General features: G+C 38.5%; 1 pseudogene; it reads left to right on the forward strand.

Moving 5' to 3' along the window:
- Window positions 1-205: 205 nt before the first annotated feature.
- Window positions 206-3,875, forward strand: LOC125101168 (60S ribosomal protein L10a-like; annotated as a pseudogene).
- Window positions 3,876-8,244: the final 4,369 nt, after the last annotated feature.

Raw genomic sequence — 8,244 nt, forward strand, 5'->3', positions numbered from 1 at the left:
CAAACATGAAAAAAAGAGAAAGACAAATACCATATGATTTCACTTATATGTGAAATCTAAAAAAACAAAACAAAGGAACAAACAAACAAAACACAGAATCAGACCTTTAAGTACAGGGAATTGATGGTTGCCAGTGGGGAGGGGTGAGGGGGGAATGGGCAGTATGAGTAATGAGGAGTGAGAGATAAAGGCGTCCAGTTACGGAATGAGTAAGCAACAGGGCTTAAAGGTACAGCTCAGGGAATACAGTCAGTGGTACTGTAATAGTGTCCTATGGGGACAGATGGCAGCTATACTTGTGGTGAGCATGGCATAATGTGTAGACTTAGTAAATCACTGTGTTGCTTACCTGAAACTATTGTAACAGTGTGTGTTAACTATACCTCAATAAAAAATGAATACAAACAGATGAAGTCAATAAACTTCAGAGTGTAAAAATGACTTATCCAAAGTTATAGAAAGGGAAGGACTAGAACCAAGTCCTCTAGGCTCTAAGCCAAATGCTTCTTACCTCTACATACTCTGCCATCTCCAAGAGGTAATTACATGAAGCACATACTTCATGGAGGGCAGACAGTGGAGAAGTGTGATGACAAATCCTATGGAGCCCACGGGACTTACAGTCGGAAATTAAAGTTAAAATCTGGCTCTGCCACATACTGACTTTGTGATCTTGTGAAAGCCATTCCAAGTTCTATGAACATCCTTTCCCTCATCTTGTAAAATGGTGATAATGACCCTTGCTTGCTTTCCAGGAATAATGTTGTCAAGTTCAAATGAGTTGAAAGTGAAGTTTAAAAGCAGCAGGTGCATTAGGGATTCGTATTTATATTACATACTTAAAAGTGGCAAGGGAGCCCAATTTGCTTAATATTGGTTCATCAGTATCACAGAAATGATTTATTTGACAGGTCTGCTTGTAGGCGAGGAGAAGCAAACAGGGTAAGAATTGCTCATTCCAGCAAGGTGGACATGTGTGTGAGTGCTTCGGATGCGTGTCGCTATAACCAGAATAAACCTGAGAGCCACCGCTAACTGGAGTTCTCTGTGCAGCCATCTTCAAAGAAACCAAGTGTGATGTCTGACAGTGATTCACATCCTGCCTTGAGTCCCTTGGCAGATATCAACAAGGATGTAATTCCTACTCAGTTCTTCCACGTCTCCCTTTGCCCTGTCTCTCATCTTCCCATCTCTCACACTCTCTACCCACCCCATGACTTTATCTTAAACCTTCACTCTCCATCCTCCATGGAATGTACCTGGGTAAAAAACACAAAACCAAGCTTTAGTGATCTCCATGTTTCTTTTCTCTTATCCTTCGCCTCTATATTTTATGCTTTTAGTGGACTAAATATTTGCCTTTCTGATGAAATTTCTCTCACTTTTCCATCCATCTCTCTTCTCATTTGCCAGTTCTCTGTCAAAAATGGGCCAGAAGCAGAACTGCAGCATTTTGAATCTATTTTTTGAAGGTGGGGAGGGATTGAGGTCTAGTGAAAAGCCCAGAACAAGGCAGAATTTTCTTTAATACATTGGGGAGGGAAAAAACATAATGAACACTTACAAATTAATATACATGTAAATTTATTATAGAGATATTATGTATCTCTTCAAAGAAATGACTAAATTAGCAACGTGGATACGAGGATGTGAAATTTGTGTGATGGGACCAGATATAGGGAAGTTAGTTGTGGGGAGTTGCTTATGTTTTGGTTCACACTCATGAAAGTTTTTCACTCATATTTTCTTCAGGCATTTAAGTGTCACTCTTGTGCCCTAATTTGTGCTACTGACCAAACCTCCTATCTATTCTCCTTGTTATTATTAGTTTACTTTTAAGATCTACTCTCTTGGCAAGTTTCAAATATGCATTGTAGTATCATTAACTAGAGTCACCCTGCTCTGTGTTACATCCCCATGACTTCTGTGCTCTCCCTAAAAACTAGCTTGAAGTACTGCTTTTGAAGGAAAATGCCTCCATTAGAAATGCTGACTTACCCCCATGGGGCCTCATTTTGAATTGCTTATCTGATTGCTTGAGAGGGTTTAGCAGAAAAAGCCACTGTCTACTGCTGAGCACCACCTTGTGGGTAATTAATGAGCTATGATGGCATAACCGGCATGTTGCAATAGTGTCTGGATCAGAATTCTTGGATTAGAATTCTTGCTCTGCTACCTACTAGCTGTGTGACTCTGGACAAACTCCTTAATCTGTGTCTTCCCTTCCTCTGCAGAGGGAGATAATCTACCAATGCTGTGGTGCCTAGTATTATAGTAAGCACACAGAGCTCCTAATCTGACATCCTCATAGTTAGCAGTTTGGGAGCATTGGTCAAATAAGACCAGATTTCTAGATAAGGGCAATCATAATGACTAGTATCAATAGTATTATTAATAAGATAATAATGGTTCCTATTTACTGAACGCCTACCAGGGACAGATGCTATGCTGCATTCTTTGTGTGTGTGTGTGTGCGTGCGTGTGTGTGTGTGTGTGCTGCATTCTTTACATGAATAATTTCATTCAGTCCTCACAATACTCCTTTGTACTGAACACTTTTATTACGCCCAGTTCATATGTGAGGGACCCGAGACTCTGAGATAACTGATTTTTCCTGAGCTACACATCCAACAAAGGCAGCGTTGAAATCAAATCCAGGTTCGACATTTACCATGTCATTTTAACTGTTCTAAGCTTCTTGTGAGAGAACTGAGCAAGGAAATTATATTTTTTAGGGAGAAGACAGTGTGTGTATGTATGCAGGTGCATGGGTATTTGAGCGTGTGTGTGTGTGTGTGTGTGTGTTACACATAAGAGGAGCAGGAGGAAGGAGAATGGTGGAGCTGTGGTCATTGTCTTCAACCTGCTATATAGCTGTCGTAGGGGAAGGGATACCATGTTTTTTCCAAATGATCCCAGATGTTATAATATTTTGGGTGAATAGATTTCTGCCCAATTACACAGACTAATTTTCTAATAGCCAAGATTGTTCAAATATGAAATTATCTGCCTTTGGAGATAATAAAGTCTCCATTATTAGAGGTTTTTTTTAAGCAGAGTCTGCTGATATTTGGAAAAGATAGTGTAGGGATTGTGTTTGAGAAGGACCACTGAAGTATTTTCTAATCTTACAAGTCATTGTTTGTATAATCAACTTCAAAATTCATGGCAGAAGTGGCCCTTCTGCTGACTCTCTTTTGCGGTTCTTGCAGGTGTGAGGCTCCGCGAGCAGCAGGGGCTCCTGAGCCGCCCTGTACAAGGCGGTGCGGGAATTCCTGCCTGGCAACCCCTGCAAGCCCAGCTAGGTTTTGGAGCCGGTGGATCTACAGATCAGCTCAAACAACTCCGACCCTTAGGAAGACAAATGCTTCTCGGGCACAGTCAGACTTAAGTTCACTCCCATACCCCAAGCTCCCCATATGTTTTTCGGGGACCAGCAGGACTGTGATGAGGCCAAGTCTGTGGTTATTCCCCACGTGGACATTCAGGCACTGAAGATACTCAACAAGAAGGAAAAAAGTTGAGAAGCTGGCCAAGAAGTATGATGCCTTTTTGGCCTCAGAATTTCTGATCAAGCAGATCCCACAAATGCTGGGCCCAGACCTCAATAAGGCTGGCAAGCTCCCTTCCTTACTGACCCACAATGAGAACATGGTGGCCAAAGCAGACGGAGTGAAGTCTACCATCAAATTCCAGATGAAGAAGGTGCTGTGTCTGGCAGTGGCCATTGGCCAGTGCAGATGATAGGTGATGAGCTTGTGTGCAATATCCACTTAGCTGTCAGTTTCCTGGTGTCATTACTCAAGGAGAATTGGCAGAATGTCTAGGCTTTACACATCAAGAACACCATGAGCAAGCCCCAGCACCTGTACTAAGGCACAGCTTAATAAACCCTAGTGCTACAAAAAAAAAAAAAAGATCCTTCTGATGGCTTTGTGCATTAGACTGTATACTTTTGATTACTACAAGTTGTAGAATAAAAACTGGTTTAAGAAAAAAGTTCATTATAAAGATAAGGAGTTACCTCAAGAAGTCCATAAGCAGGAGGAAGAGAACTGAAACTAGAGTCTGAAATACTGTATTTTCTCTCTCCATCCTGAATTTATGCTCCTGCACACAGGTTATCCTTCTTTCTTCTCCATTTCTCTGCAGAATAGCTTTCTCTCTGTTCTTCTGTCCACTTGGTAGGCAGTAGATACCCATTTGAGTGTTTCTGAGATGACATGTCTCTGATGAGACAGATCTTGACAAAGAAAAAGATCTTACTTTTGGTTTCAATTCTTAATTTTTTTTGGTGATGCATTTTTTTATCACTTTATTTTATTTCATCATGATAAGTGTACTCGTTTATCCCCATCCCTTATTTCCTTCATCCCCCTCACCCATCTTCCCTCTAGTTACTATCAGTTTATTCTTTAAATATTTTATTTATTTATTTGACAGACAGAGATCACAAGCAGGCAGAGAGGCAGGCAGAGAGAGAGGAAGGGAAGCAGGCTCCCCGCTGAGCAGAGAGCCCAATGCAGGGCTCAATCCCAGAACCCTGGGATCGTGACCTGAGCCGAAGGCAGAGGCTTTAACCCACTGAGCCACCCAGGCGCCCCCAGTTTGTTCTTTATAGTTAAGAGTCTTTTTCTTGGTTTGCTTCTCTCTCTCTCTCTTTTTCCTTTATTCTCTTGTTTTGTTTCTTAAATACTACATATGAGTGAAATAATATAGTATTTGTCTTTCTCTAATTTATTTCACTTAGCATTATACTCTCTAGCTCTATCCATGTTGCTGTAAATGGCAAGATTTCATTCTTTTTATAGCTGAATAATAGTCCATATGTGGATGTGTGTTTGTGTGTGTGTATGTATATATACATGTATATATATATACATATGTGTGTGTGTGTATATATATATATATATATATATATATATATATTCATCTAGTGATTACTGGGGCTGCCTCCATAGTTTGGTTATTATAAATAATGCTGCTATAAACATAGAGGTACACATATCCCTTTGAATTAGTGTTTTTGTATTCTTTGGGTAAATACCCAGTAGTGCAAATGCTGGATCATAGGGTAGTTCTGTCTTTATCTTTTTAGGAACCTCCATACTGTTTTCTAGAGTAGCTGCATCAGTTTGTGTTCCGAACAGTACACAAGGGTTCTTTTTTCTTCACATCCTCTTTGACACTTGTTTTTTGTGTTGTTTATTTTAGCCATTCTGACAGGTGTGAGATGGTATCTCTGTGGTTTTGATTTGTATTTCCCTGATGATGAGTGATGTTGAGCATTTTTTCATGTGTCTATTGGTCATCTGGCTGTCTTCTTTGGAGAAATATGTACTTATGTCTTCTACCCATTTTTAATTGCATTATTAATTTTTTGGATATTGAATTGTATCAGTTCCTTATATATTTTGGATACTAACTCTTTGTCGGATATGTCATCTGCAAATATTTTCTCCCCTTCACTCTGTTGCCTTTTAGTTTTGTTGATTGTTTCCTTCTGTGTGCAGAATTTTTTTATTTTGATGTAGTTCCAATAGTTTATTTTTGCTTCTATTTTCCTTGCCTCAGGAGACTTATCTAATAGAAAAATGTTGCTATGAATGATGTTGGAGAGATTACTGCCTGTGTTCTCTTCAAGGATTTTTATGGTTTTAGGTCTCACATTTAGGTATTTAATCCATTTTGAATTTATTTTTGGTGTTATTTTTTGTTTTTGTTTTTTTCTTTTTAAGATATTTTTATTTATTTGACAGACAGAGATCACAAGTAGGCAGAGAGGGAGGGAGAAGCAGGCTCCCTGCTGAGCAGAGAGCCCAATGAGGGGCTCAATCCCAGGACCCTGGGACCATGACCCAAGCCGAAGGCAGAGGCTTTAACCCACTGAGCCACCCAGGCACCCCTTATTTTTGTTTATGGTGTATGAAAGTGGTCCAGTTTCATTCTTTTCCTTGTTGCTGTGACAACACCATATGTTGAAGGGACTGCCTTTTTCCTATTGTATATTAATTCCTTCTTTGTCGAAGACAAATTTTTTAATGAGGTAAAGTTCAAATAACATAAAATTACCCATTTTAGACCATACGATTCTATGGCCTTTAGTAGTTTCACAATGTTGTGAAATCATCACCTCTATTTAGTCCCAAAATATTTTTATCACCTCCAAAGTAGACCCTTTACCCATGAAGAAGTCAATTCCTATCCCTCTGCCCCCATGCCCTGACAATCACTAATCTGCTTTCCGTCTGTGTATTTACACATTCTCCATGTTTTATATAAATGGAATAATACAATATATGACCTTTTGTGCTGGCTTCTTTCACTTAGCAAAATGTTTTTTACTGTTGTAATGTGTTTCAGTATTCCATTTCTTTTTATGGCTAAATAATTTCCATGGTATGAATATACCACAGTTTGTTGATCCATTCCTCTGTTGACGGACATTTAGGTTGTTTCTGTTTTTTGGCTCTTATGACTAGTGCTACAAGTTTTGTGTGGATACTCATTTCAGATTCTTTCAAGCATATCTTAAGGGTGGGATTGCTGGGTTATATGGTAAAATTCTATGTGTTACAATCTGAGGACCCCCCCAAACTGTTTTCCACAATGGCTGTACCATTTTACGATCCTACCAGCAACATACGAGACCTCTAATTTCTCTCTTTGCCAAAACTTGCTATTTTCTTTCTTTTTTTAAAAAAAGTATAATGACCCTAGTAAGTCAAATCATAGTGAAAATGTTATCTCAGTGGTTGTGATTTATATTTCCCAAATGACTAAAGAAATCAGATGCAATTTCTCTTCCAGTTTTATTGAGATATAATGGACATACATCATTGTATAAGTTTAAGATATACAGCATAATAGGTTCAATTTACATCTATAGTGAAATGATTACCACTATAACTTTAGTTAGCATCCATCATCTCACATAGATAACAATAAAAAGAAAGCAAAAAAAAAAAAAAAAAAGAAGAAGAAGAAGAAGACAGAAAGGAGATTTTTCCTTGTGATGAGAACTCTTTGATTTACCTTCTTAGCACTTTCCCCGCGTCTCATATGGCAGTGCTGGCCCTCAGTCATGTTGTATGTTGTTGCATCTCTAGTACTTACCTCATAACTAGAAATTTGTACCTTTTGACCACTTTCTTCCAGTTCCTTTCCTCTATCCCCATCTCACCTGTGGTAAACACAAATGTGATCCCCCTTTTTCTAGGAGTTTAATTGTTTTTTGAGTTTAGATTTTTTTTTTTAGACTTCACATATATGAAAGATCATACTGTGTTTGTCTTTTTCTGACTTATTTCATGTAGCATAAAGCCCTCAAGATCTATCTATGTTGCTGCAGATGGCGTGATTTTTCTCATTTTTACGGCTAATAATATTCCATTATGTATATATGCCACCACTTCTTTATCCATTCATCCATCAGTTCCCCTTAGATTGCTTTCATTTGTTGGCTATTGTAAATAATACTGCTGTGGACATGGAAGGGCAGGTATCTTTCAAGTTGGTGTTTTTGTTCCCTTAGGATATATTCCCAGAAGTGGGATTGCTGGATCATAAGGTAGTCCTTTTAAACAATTTTTAAGGATACTCCATACCATTTTCCATAGTGGCTGCATTGCCACCAAGAGTCAGCAACTTTTTAATGTACCTGACATCCATTTGTACTTGATTAATGTATTTCTTTGGAGAAATACCTATTTAAATTCACTGCCCATTTAAAAAAACTGTGTATCTTTTTGTTATTGAGTGTAACCGTTCTTTCTATTTTCTGGATAATAGTCCCTCATCAGATAAAGTTGATTCTCATTATTTATAGATTCCTTATTTGTGAATTTGTCTACCTGCTAAAATTTATTTATCACTCAAAAATCAGTATGGTTTTGTCATCATTTGAAGGCATGTAGAACAGTGAAAAATTTAGTTGCTAGAGACACACATTCCCAGCTGAGGTAGAATATAGTGTCACTCTACCTTCTTTTTCCAGCTGTCACACAGAGATGACCAGAGGATGGAGACAGCCCGGCAGTGCAATATAATACAAGAAGTCCAGCTCTGGGGCCTGTTGGATGGGTTTGAATCCCAGTGCTGGCATCCGTTAGTAGTATGCTCTCAGGTAAGTTGTATAACTCTTCTGAACCTTGGTTTCTGTCATGTAAAATTAAAAAAAAAAAAAAGAATGCCCAGATGAATTGTTTTTAGGATTGAAAACTATAACTTATGTGATTATGCCCC

The sequence above is a fragment of the Lutra lutra genome, chromosome 5 (genome assembly GCF_902655055.1).
Source record: "Lutra lutra chromosome 5, mLutLut1.2, whole genome shotgun sequence".
In the NCBI taxonomy this organism is placed as follows: domain Eukaryota; kingdom Metazoa; phylum Chordata; class Mammalia; order Carnivora; family Mustelidae; genus Lutra; species Lutra lutra.